This window comes from Monomorium pharaonis, chromosome 6 (assembly GCF_013373865.1).
Source record: "Monomorium pharaonis isolate MP-MQ-018 chromosome 6, ASM1337386v2, whole genome shotgun sequence".
NCBI lineage: Eukaryota > Metazoa > Arthropoda > Insecta > Hymenoptera > Formicidae > Monomorium > Monomorium pharaonis.
The window spans coordinates 14150860-14158072 of record NC_050472.1 but is presented as its reverse complement, the minus strand read 5'-3'; the positions used below and the strand labels follow the sequence as shown (position 1 = coordinate 14158072).

General features: G+C 49.2%; 1 protein-coding gene across 1 annotated transcript in view; it reads right to left on the bottom strand.

Moving 5' to 3' along the window:
* Nucleotides 1-4224: 4224 nt before the first annotated feature.
* Nucleotides 4225-7213, bottom strand: part of LOC105828845 — a 9007-nt gene continuing 6018 nt past the window's right edge. Inside the window, exon 4 of the mRNA XM_036288328.1 lies at nt 4225-4363. The gene's annotated coding sequence lies outside the window, so the exon portion shown is untranslated. The remainder of the gene's footprint in view (nt 4364-7213) is intronic.

Here is a 7213-nt window from a genome sequence, read left to right as displayed (position 1 = left end):
ACACTTCGATTTATGCAGCTCGCCTACTCGCATTCGGCAGAATTACTCTTCTCGCACTTTCGTAATCGCGAGGTTACAATGTGCCGTCGTCGTTTCGGGTTGGTTACGTTGCTCGCGTTAACTAACAACAGCCTAATCACGATCACTCGCACTGAATACGACCTTGGTTTCGCGGCCCGTCGCCCGCGGAACGACTAAAACACGACTTCTTTGTTCGCAACCTTCGCTACATGCGTACGTCGGTTTTAATATCGCGAGAGCTTCCGATATCACGCGCGAAGTTTACCGCACGGAAGCTGCAACGAAATAACGTTAGTGGGAGAACGCGTCGCGTGGTTTTATACACGCGCTCCCCGCCGCATGCCCCTCGGCCAATTAGAGCGTCGCGACGACTCGCACGTTCCCTTCGTCCAATGAGCGTGCTTCGGTGTCTTCGCTTAATCCGTCGTCCAATAGGAGCTTCCGCGGACGCTGCCAGCTCGCGGTTGGTTGCTTCGGCCAATCGCTGTTGTCTTCGAGAACGGATCTCCTCTCCACTGGGGAATCGACCAATGGGCTCATTCGAGCTCGAGCCTCCGTACCACGAAGCAGAGTGTAGAAGTGGGCACTGAAAAGTGCCGATTTATATCCAACGTTATATATTTTTGCAGGCATTATCGCCTGCGTGCACTTAATGCACTTTTTCGTACCACCGGCACGTAGTATTCTTAATACTATCTTAAAACTATCAAAATTTAAAATGATAATAAAATAAAACTCAAAACTTTAATATTGCTAATCGTAATCTTAATACATGAATTTGATAAGAAATATACTAATAAGATAGAACTGTTAAGTCACGTTACTGTGACATACATGCACACCGAGTATGCTAACAAAAAAGATATATTTAATCTGAAAATTATTATTATAACGAGAAATAAAAAATAATCTTGTAAGTGCTCCTTGAGCTGTAACATACTTAAATTAACGCTCGCTACTAACTTAGCTTCGGAACGTATAAATCTAGATATTAATAATATCAAACTATTAAAGCAATCAATTTTAAATATAATGTGCAGTTCTTGCACCCGCACCTGTCAAATGCTTATTAACTAAATAAATTCGAGGTGTCGTATTGCACGAAATAAGAAAATAAAATATTACGAACGAATTTGTAACTAACAAAATAATAAACTCAAATGGTAAAATCAAGTAAAATAATCTTTCCGCGTTTTTCCGCGTGTTTTAACTAAAATAATTATTTAGCGCTTGCATGTGCGCTCGCTTAAACGCTCCAACCTGACAGAGGTTTTTCTCGTTTCCGCTCGTTCGGCCCCGCTGTCAGCTGCACCCCGGATATCTGGCTGCTTATTAGTCGATGGCGTTGGCGAAATAACCCTTTTACCACCTCTTGGAGGCGGTTTCAAGGTTAGGTTAGGTTGGTGTCGTGACGGACGGGGCCCATCATCTGCTGAGGCTCCAGGCCCGGCGGTCGCTGGTCGAGGAGTGGCGCGCGCGCTTCGAAGATCCGAGGTGCGCCGGCCAGTGGACCGTCGAGGCCCTGGCTCTGGTGCTGGCGGATTGGCTAGACCGGGGTTGGGGCGTGTCCTTCCGGATGGCACAGATGTTCACCAGGCATGGTTGCTTTGGTGATTTCCTGTGCCGAATCCGGAAGGAGGACACGGCTCACTGCCACCACTGTGAGAGCGAGGAGGAGACGGACACCGCGCTTCACACGCTGGCCACGTGCCCGGCGTGGGAGAGAAAGCGCGGTGTCCTGAGGGCAAAGTTAAGGCCCGACGAGGACTTGTCCCTCGGCACGCTGGTACGGGCGATGCTGAGAGACGAGTCCACGTGGGAAGCGGCCTTCTCCTTCTGCGAGACTGTAATGTCGCGGAAGGAGGAGGCCGAGAGAGTAAGGAGGGGAAAGGAGGGTCTTCACAGATCCCCCCCTTCGGATTTAGGAAAAACCGTGGCGAGGGACGCACCACCACCTCGTCGCCGGCGTCGCGGTTGCCCGCCAAAACTCGGCAGGCGGCGGGGACCGCGACCGGGAGTTGATGCCCCCGCCCCCCCGGCCGCCGCCAAGACGGCCACGCTCGGGCCTCCGGCGGACCGCGGGGCGTCCCCCGGACGCTGACGGGGGAGGAGGAGCGGCGGGCTGGCCTCGAGTTAGACGCGAGGTCGGCGCGCGCGAACGGGGCGTACGGTCCGGGGGGGGAGAACAAGAAGAAAGGGCCGATGGACACGGTCCTCCCTCCCCCCCTGGACCATGAAACGGACACTAACCGCCCGTTAGAGGGGGGGGGGCTGACTTGACCACTGGGTCCGGAGCCCCACTCCTCCACACACTGTGCCGTGAGCCGCTGGAGGGGTTGAGGCTGCTCGGGGCGACGCTCGCCCCGGCCCTCGATTCCCCCCAGCGCGAGTGATAATTCGGGGGAACAATAACATCGGTTCCCCCCGTATCCCTCCCCTCCACACTTGACAGTGGAGGGGGGGGGAGAGCAGTGGCGGCCGGGGGGACTGGAGACAACAGTTTTCCCCGCCCCCCTTCCAATAGATGGCCGGTTCAAGCTCAAAAGACCAGTCGGGCGTGCCAAAGGTGCGTCGGCGCGGGGGGGGGGGGCACCGGCAGTTATGCTGGACAGTGATTCCCGGTGGGTCCTTCGAAGCGCGCCGTAAAGGCCATCCGAGGTGGGTTTAGTGGGTAGGACGGGCATTGCACGCGGTTGGGAAGGGCTTAGCCTCCCCGACCGCAAGCCCGTGAGTCCCACATAACCTCCGCCCGTGAGTCATCGGCGGCGGGGGTATGCGTAAATGCATTTCCACCTCGCAAAACAAAAAAAAAGGTTAGGTTAGGTTGTAGCCGGACACTTCGCGTAAAGTCAAAAAATCCTACGAAAACTTAAGATTTCCCGAGGAATCACTAATGACTTACATTCGCTGTCTTCGGTCGCCAGTAGGCCTATTCTGTAACTCGTTAAGAGGTTTTGTTATACTGTCGTTGCGCAGCTTTTTTACCATATAAAATATCTGCGTAACAACTGTATAACGATACCGATACCTCTTAACGAGTTACAGAATCGCACTACAGGCCGGTTTCACCGTTGCACCGCCAAGGTCATCGCTGGTCAATCAGTCTCGCCAGCTAATTAGGTCGCTCACGCATTTGTGTCGGTTCGCTTCCCGTTGCATTATTATCGCGCTACATCGCTGAGGAGGTGGGGAGGAAACGTGATGGCGATGAAGAAGGTAGAAGGCTTCGAGTGGTTTTGATAACAATGCGTATATTTCACTGTAAACACTCTCCTTGCTAACTCGCTCACTCACTCACGCTATCACACTCACACTACCACACTCGCTCGCGCTTGTCGAAACGTGTCGTTTCGATACAATGTCCTTGACGAAGGACAACGCGTCCGCGTTCGCGTTGCGCGTCTCGCGTCGCGTTAATTAATAATCACGAAGCTAATCGCGATTGTGGCGATAAAATCGGGATCACGAAAACTCGCGTATCCGGTTCGCGTATGCCGCTAATTGCGTTTTATTGCCTAACAACGAACGGAAAATTCACGGAGATTCAAGTGTTGTCGTGAGACACGTCCGCCACCGATGCTGTCTCCACCCGAACTGTCGTTTGATTGCGCTGGCTTGGCCCCGTCGTCCCACCGTTACTCTCGCGCAGTCGCATAGCGCGCGTGGGGGAATCGCTCCGCCCACTTCGCTGCCTCGGAACGCCCCGTGCGCACGCTCGGGATCACCGTCATTACCTTCGCGGGACTTAGCGTCTACGCGGGCACGGTCGATACCTCCGCGGGACTTAGTCTTTAACGCTTCGTGCCTCAGTCTTTGGGCGCGTCGCGGTCGATACCTCCGACGCATATACGGTTGTCGTCGTTACCTCCGCGGGACTTGGTCTTTACGCGGGCGCGGTCGATACCTCCGGCGTCGAGATACAGGCGTTTCGTCCCGGTTTCGGTCGATTGTCTTGCGCCTTTTGCGGTCGCTACTTCCCGTGCGAATTTGGTCTCGTCGTGCAAATTACGGTCAAAGTTGCGCTCTCGGTCGCGGGCTTTCGCGGATTGGCCTTTTCGTCTTGCCTACGCGCTTTTACGGTGTTTTTGGTCGCGTCTACGTTCATGCATAGATTTTATCACGAAAACGAGATAACTAGAGCCCAATGCACCGATATTGAATATGTCGATTGCAAGGTTAGGTTAGGTTAAACAATTTATATTATTTGCTTTTTAAATGTAATATTTTTTATTTATAAACACTTTAAAAACTGTAATAAAATTTATATTATTTAAAAACAATTATATAAATCCTTTTTCTTCAGAAATTTTTGAAGTGCAGCTCAGCAATTTAAAATATGTTTCTGTAATGAAAAAAAAACAATCATTATACATATACTTTGCAAAACAATAAAGTGAATTCTCTAAATAAATCGTATCTCCTATCTTTTTAATTACATTTTAAATTTAAGAACTTGCATAATAGAATTGGTACAATAGTATATAGAGAAATGTGGATCTCAAGATTATTTCTTGCTTTAGCGGAACGGAAAAAACTTTCATTGGGATTTTACATCAGTTGAGAAGCTTCGTAATTTGTTAAGATAACAATATATATATATGTACACTCAGTCGAAAAAAAGCGGTATACCTAAAATTTGTCCAAAAATCACTAAACTTCCAGCAACGATAACTACGCGAGAAATAAAGATACGCCATGTAAAAAAAAATTATTACGCCAACTTTTAATAAATTGATTTTTAAAGTAAACATTTGAAGTTTAGTTTCTTTTTTTAAAAACTTTCCTATTTTTATTACTCGTGTAGTTATCGTTGTTGGAAGTTTAGTGATTTTTTGACAAGTTTTAGGTGTACCGCTTTTTTTTCGACTGACAAGGGAACGGACAGAACTGTCCCACATCGATTTTAATGAGCTTTGGATATGTTGTAGAATACACGAGTCAACTTCGCCTCCGTCCCTGGTCGCGGCCCTGAGCCGCCCGCGTATCGGGGCGACTGCCTCCGCGAAATTTTCCATTGCAATGCTTAGTTGGGCGCCAGGTACGTTAAGCGTACCACTCTGTGTGCACCAAATCGCTAATGAACGTTACGGGTGTACTCTAGGCGACCGGGGCGTTAGCGGCTCCGATATCGGAGATGGAATCGGGAAGGCGAGAGAATTATTGAAGCGACATAAATTTAACAATAAAATTAACAAATATATTTAACAGTAAGTAGTACAGGATTAGACGGCTCTATGTGGCGGCAATGGTGACCCGCGCGCGTTACAAGCTGACGATCGCTTGACATTACCTGTCGCGAATACGGGATAATCAATGAACGGATGACTTGACGTACGCGGGAATTCTCCGACGGGTCTACGCTTTTTATCCGGCGCTGTTGGTGGACGCCAAACTCCCGATGGAATAACAGTGTCGACAAGGGCGATCGGGACGAACAGTAGTTCCGAGTTCACGCGACACGCGGCGGGCTCGTGCTCCTCCGCACGTTACAAGATCCCACAAGTAATATGCGCGATAATTATTCTGAGCTCGCCAATGAAGTAGTACAAGACAAGAATATGAAATCGGACGAAAGCGCAATTAACAACGATTCGCAATATCGACGCGATAGATTAAACCAAATTCTTTGAACAGTAAATCATAAATGCGCAACAATTCACAGCGCGATTAATAGCTCGCGACACAATTATAGGACGAAATCACAGTTGACTCGGCTGCGGATCGGGACGCACACGCAATGTAATCAGAATACGAAACGAACAGCACGGAACAAACTAACGCGGGCGGGCGCCATCGGGCGAAGCAGCGATACGCTAATAAATTCGCGACTCTAATCTAAGGACCACAAGGTCGTAATAAATCCATAACTCTTTCGTGAGTCGCCCAATCGCGAAATCGATGGCTTTACAATTTACGACGCTCGTCTCACCAAGCCGGCCCCTTCGTCTCGGCCTCGTCCGGATCGGGAGGTTTCCGGTTCCTGCGTCCTCTTACATGGTATCTCAGCTCGGGATCTGGATCGCACGCACAAGACAATACAACGTCCACAGCTCGAGTGCGGGATCCTGGATCCTGCGGGGGCCGCTCGGCGACGCGCCCCACCTTGCCCCCGATACTCCGGGCCTTTATTGGTTAATTTTCCAAAAATCGATTTTTGCGCAGCGCGCGGCGTGCACGCCGTCGCCGGCTGATCGATCCAGGCGCGGTGGTCGATACTGTTGGGCCCCGTGCGCGGGAATTTCTGGCGCTTTCCTCTGGCAGGTTCCTTTCTCCTGGCCGGACGCCTTTTCCGCTACCGGGACGTTATTTCCTCCTCGACGAGGGCGTTCGTTGATGTCCAATTGTCATGATGTCCGCCGGGACTAGCGCGGGATCGGATTCGTAGGTGTCCCGTCGGAACATCGGCCTCGCGTGCCTTCGCTGGATCCTAAAAGCGCGATTTGGCGGCAATATCGGAATTCTCGAACGACACAAATTGTAGGCAAGATAAGGACGGTATTACCTGCAGACCCCCGCTCGAAAAGGGTCTCCGTTATTCCTTCGGTGTCCGCTCACCTGGTGACCTCCAGGAATGTTCTCCATCGAGACGAGACGCCAAAAAATTACAAGAACGATCGCTGTGGCCACCGATTTCCACCGCACTCGCGATGCAGCGCTCGCAGAAATCTTGATAATTATTTGAATGGACAGCACGTGGGACATCACACACACAAAAACACGAGATAACACGCTTTTGCGTGCGCTCCCGAGCGGGAGGACGCAGGACCCGCGTGATGTTAACGCGTAAGGGCCCTCAGGGCCTTGTGACGGACAGCAGCCTGCGGCTGTCACGTCACAGTGCGTACGTACATTTTCATTGTTACAAATGCGAATATAGATTAATATAAAGCAAAATATTTTTTTAATATTTAAAACTGCAAATACAATATAACAAAATATATAATATTTAAAAAAAAGTATAAAATATAAACTGCAATAATTATTTGCATAATTATATTATTTACACTATATGCATATAGCACACTGATAATAAAGATAATATAATTATATAATTTAATTTAATGAGTTTGAAAATACATTTACACGGATATATATATATATATATATATATATATATATATATATATATATATATACATTTTGCAGACGACACGGGCGAATAAGTTTAATATCAGTGTTGATAGACGGGTCG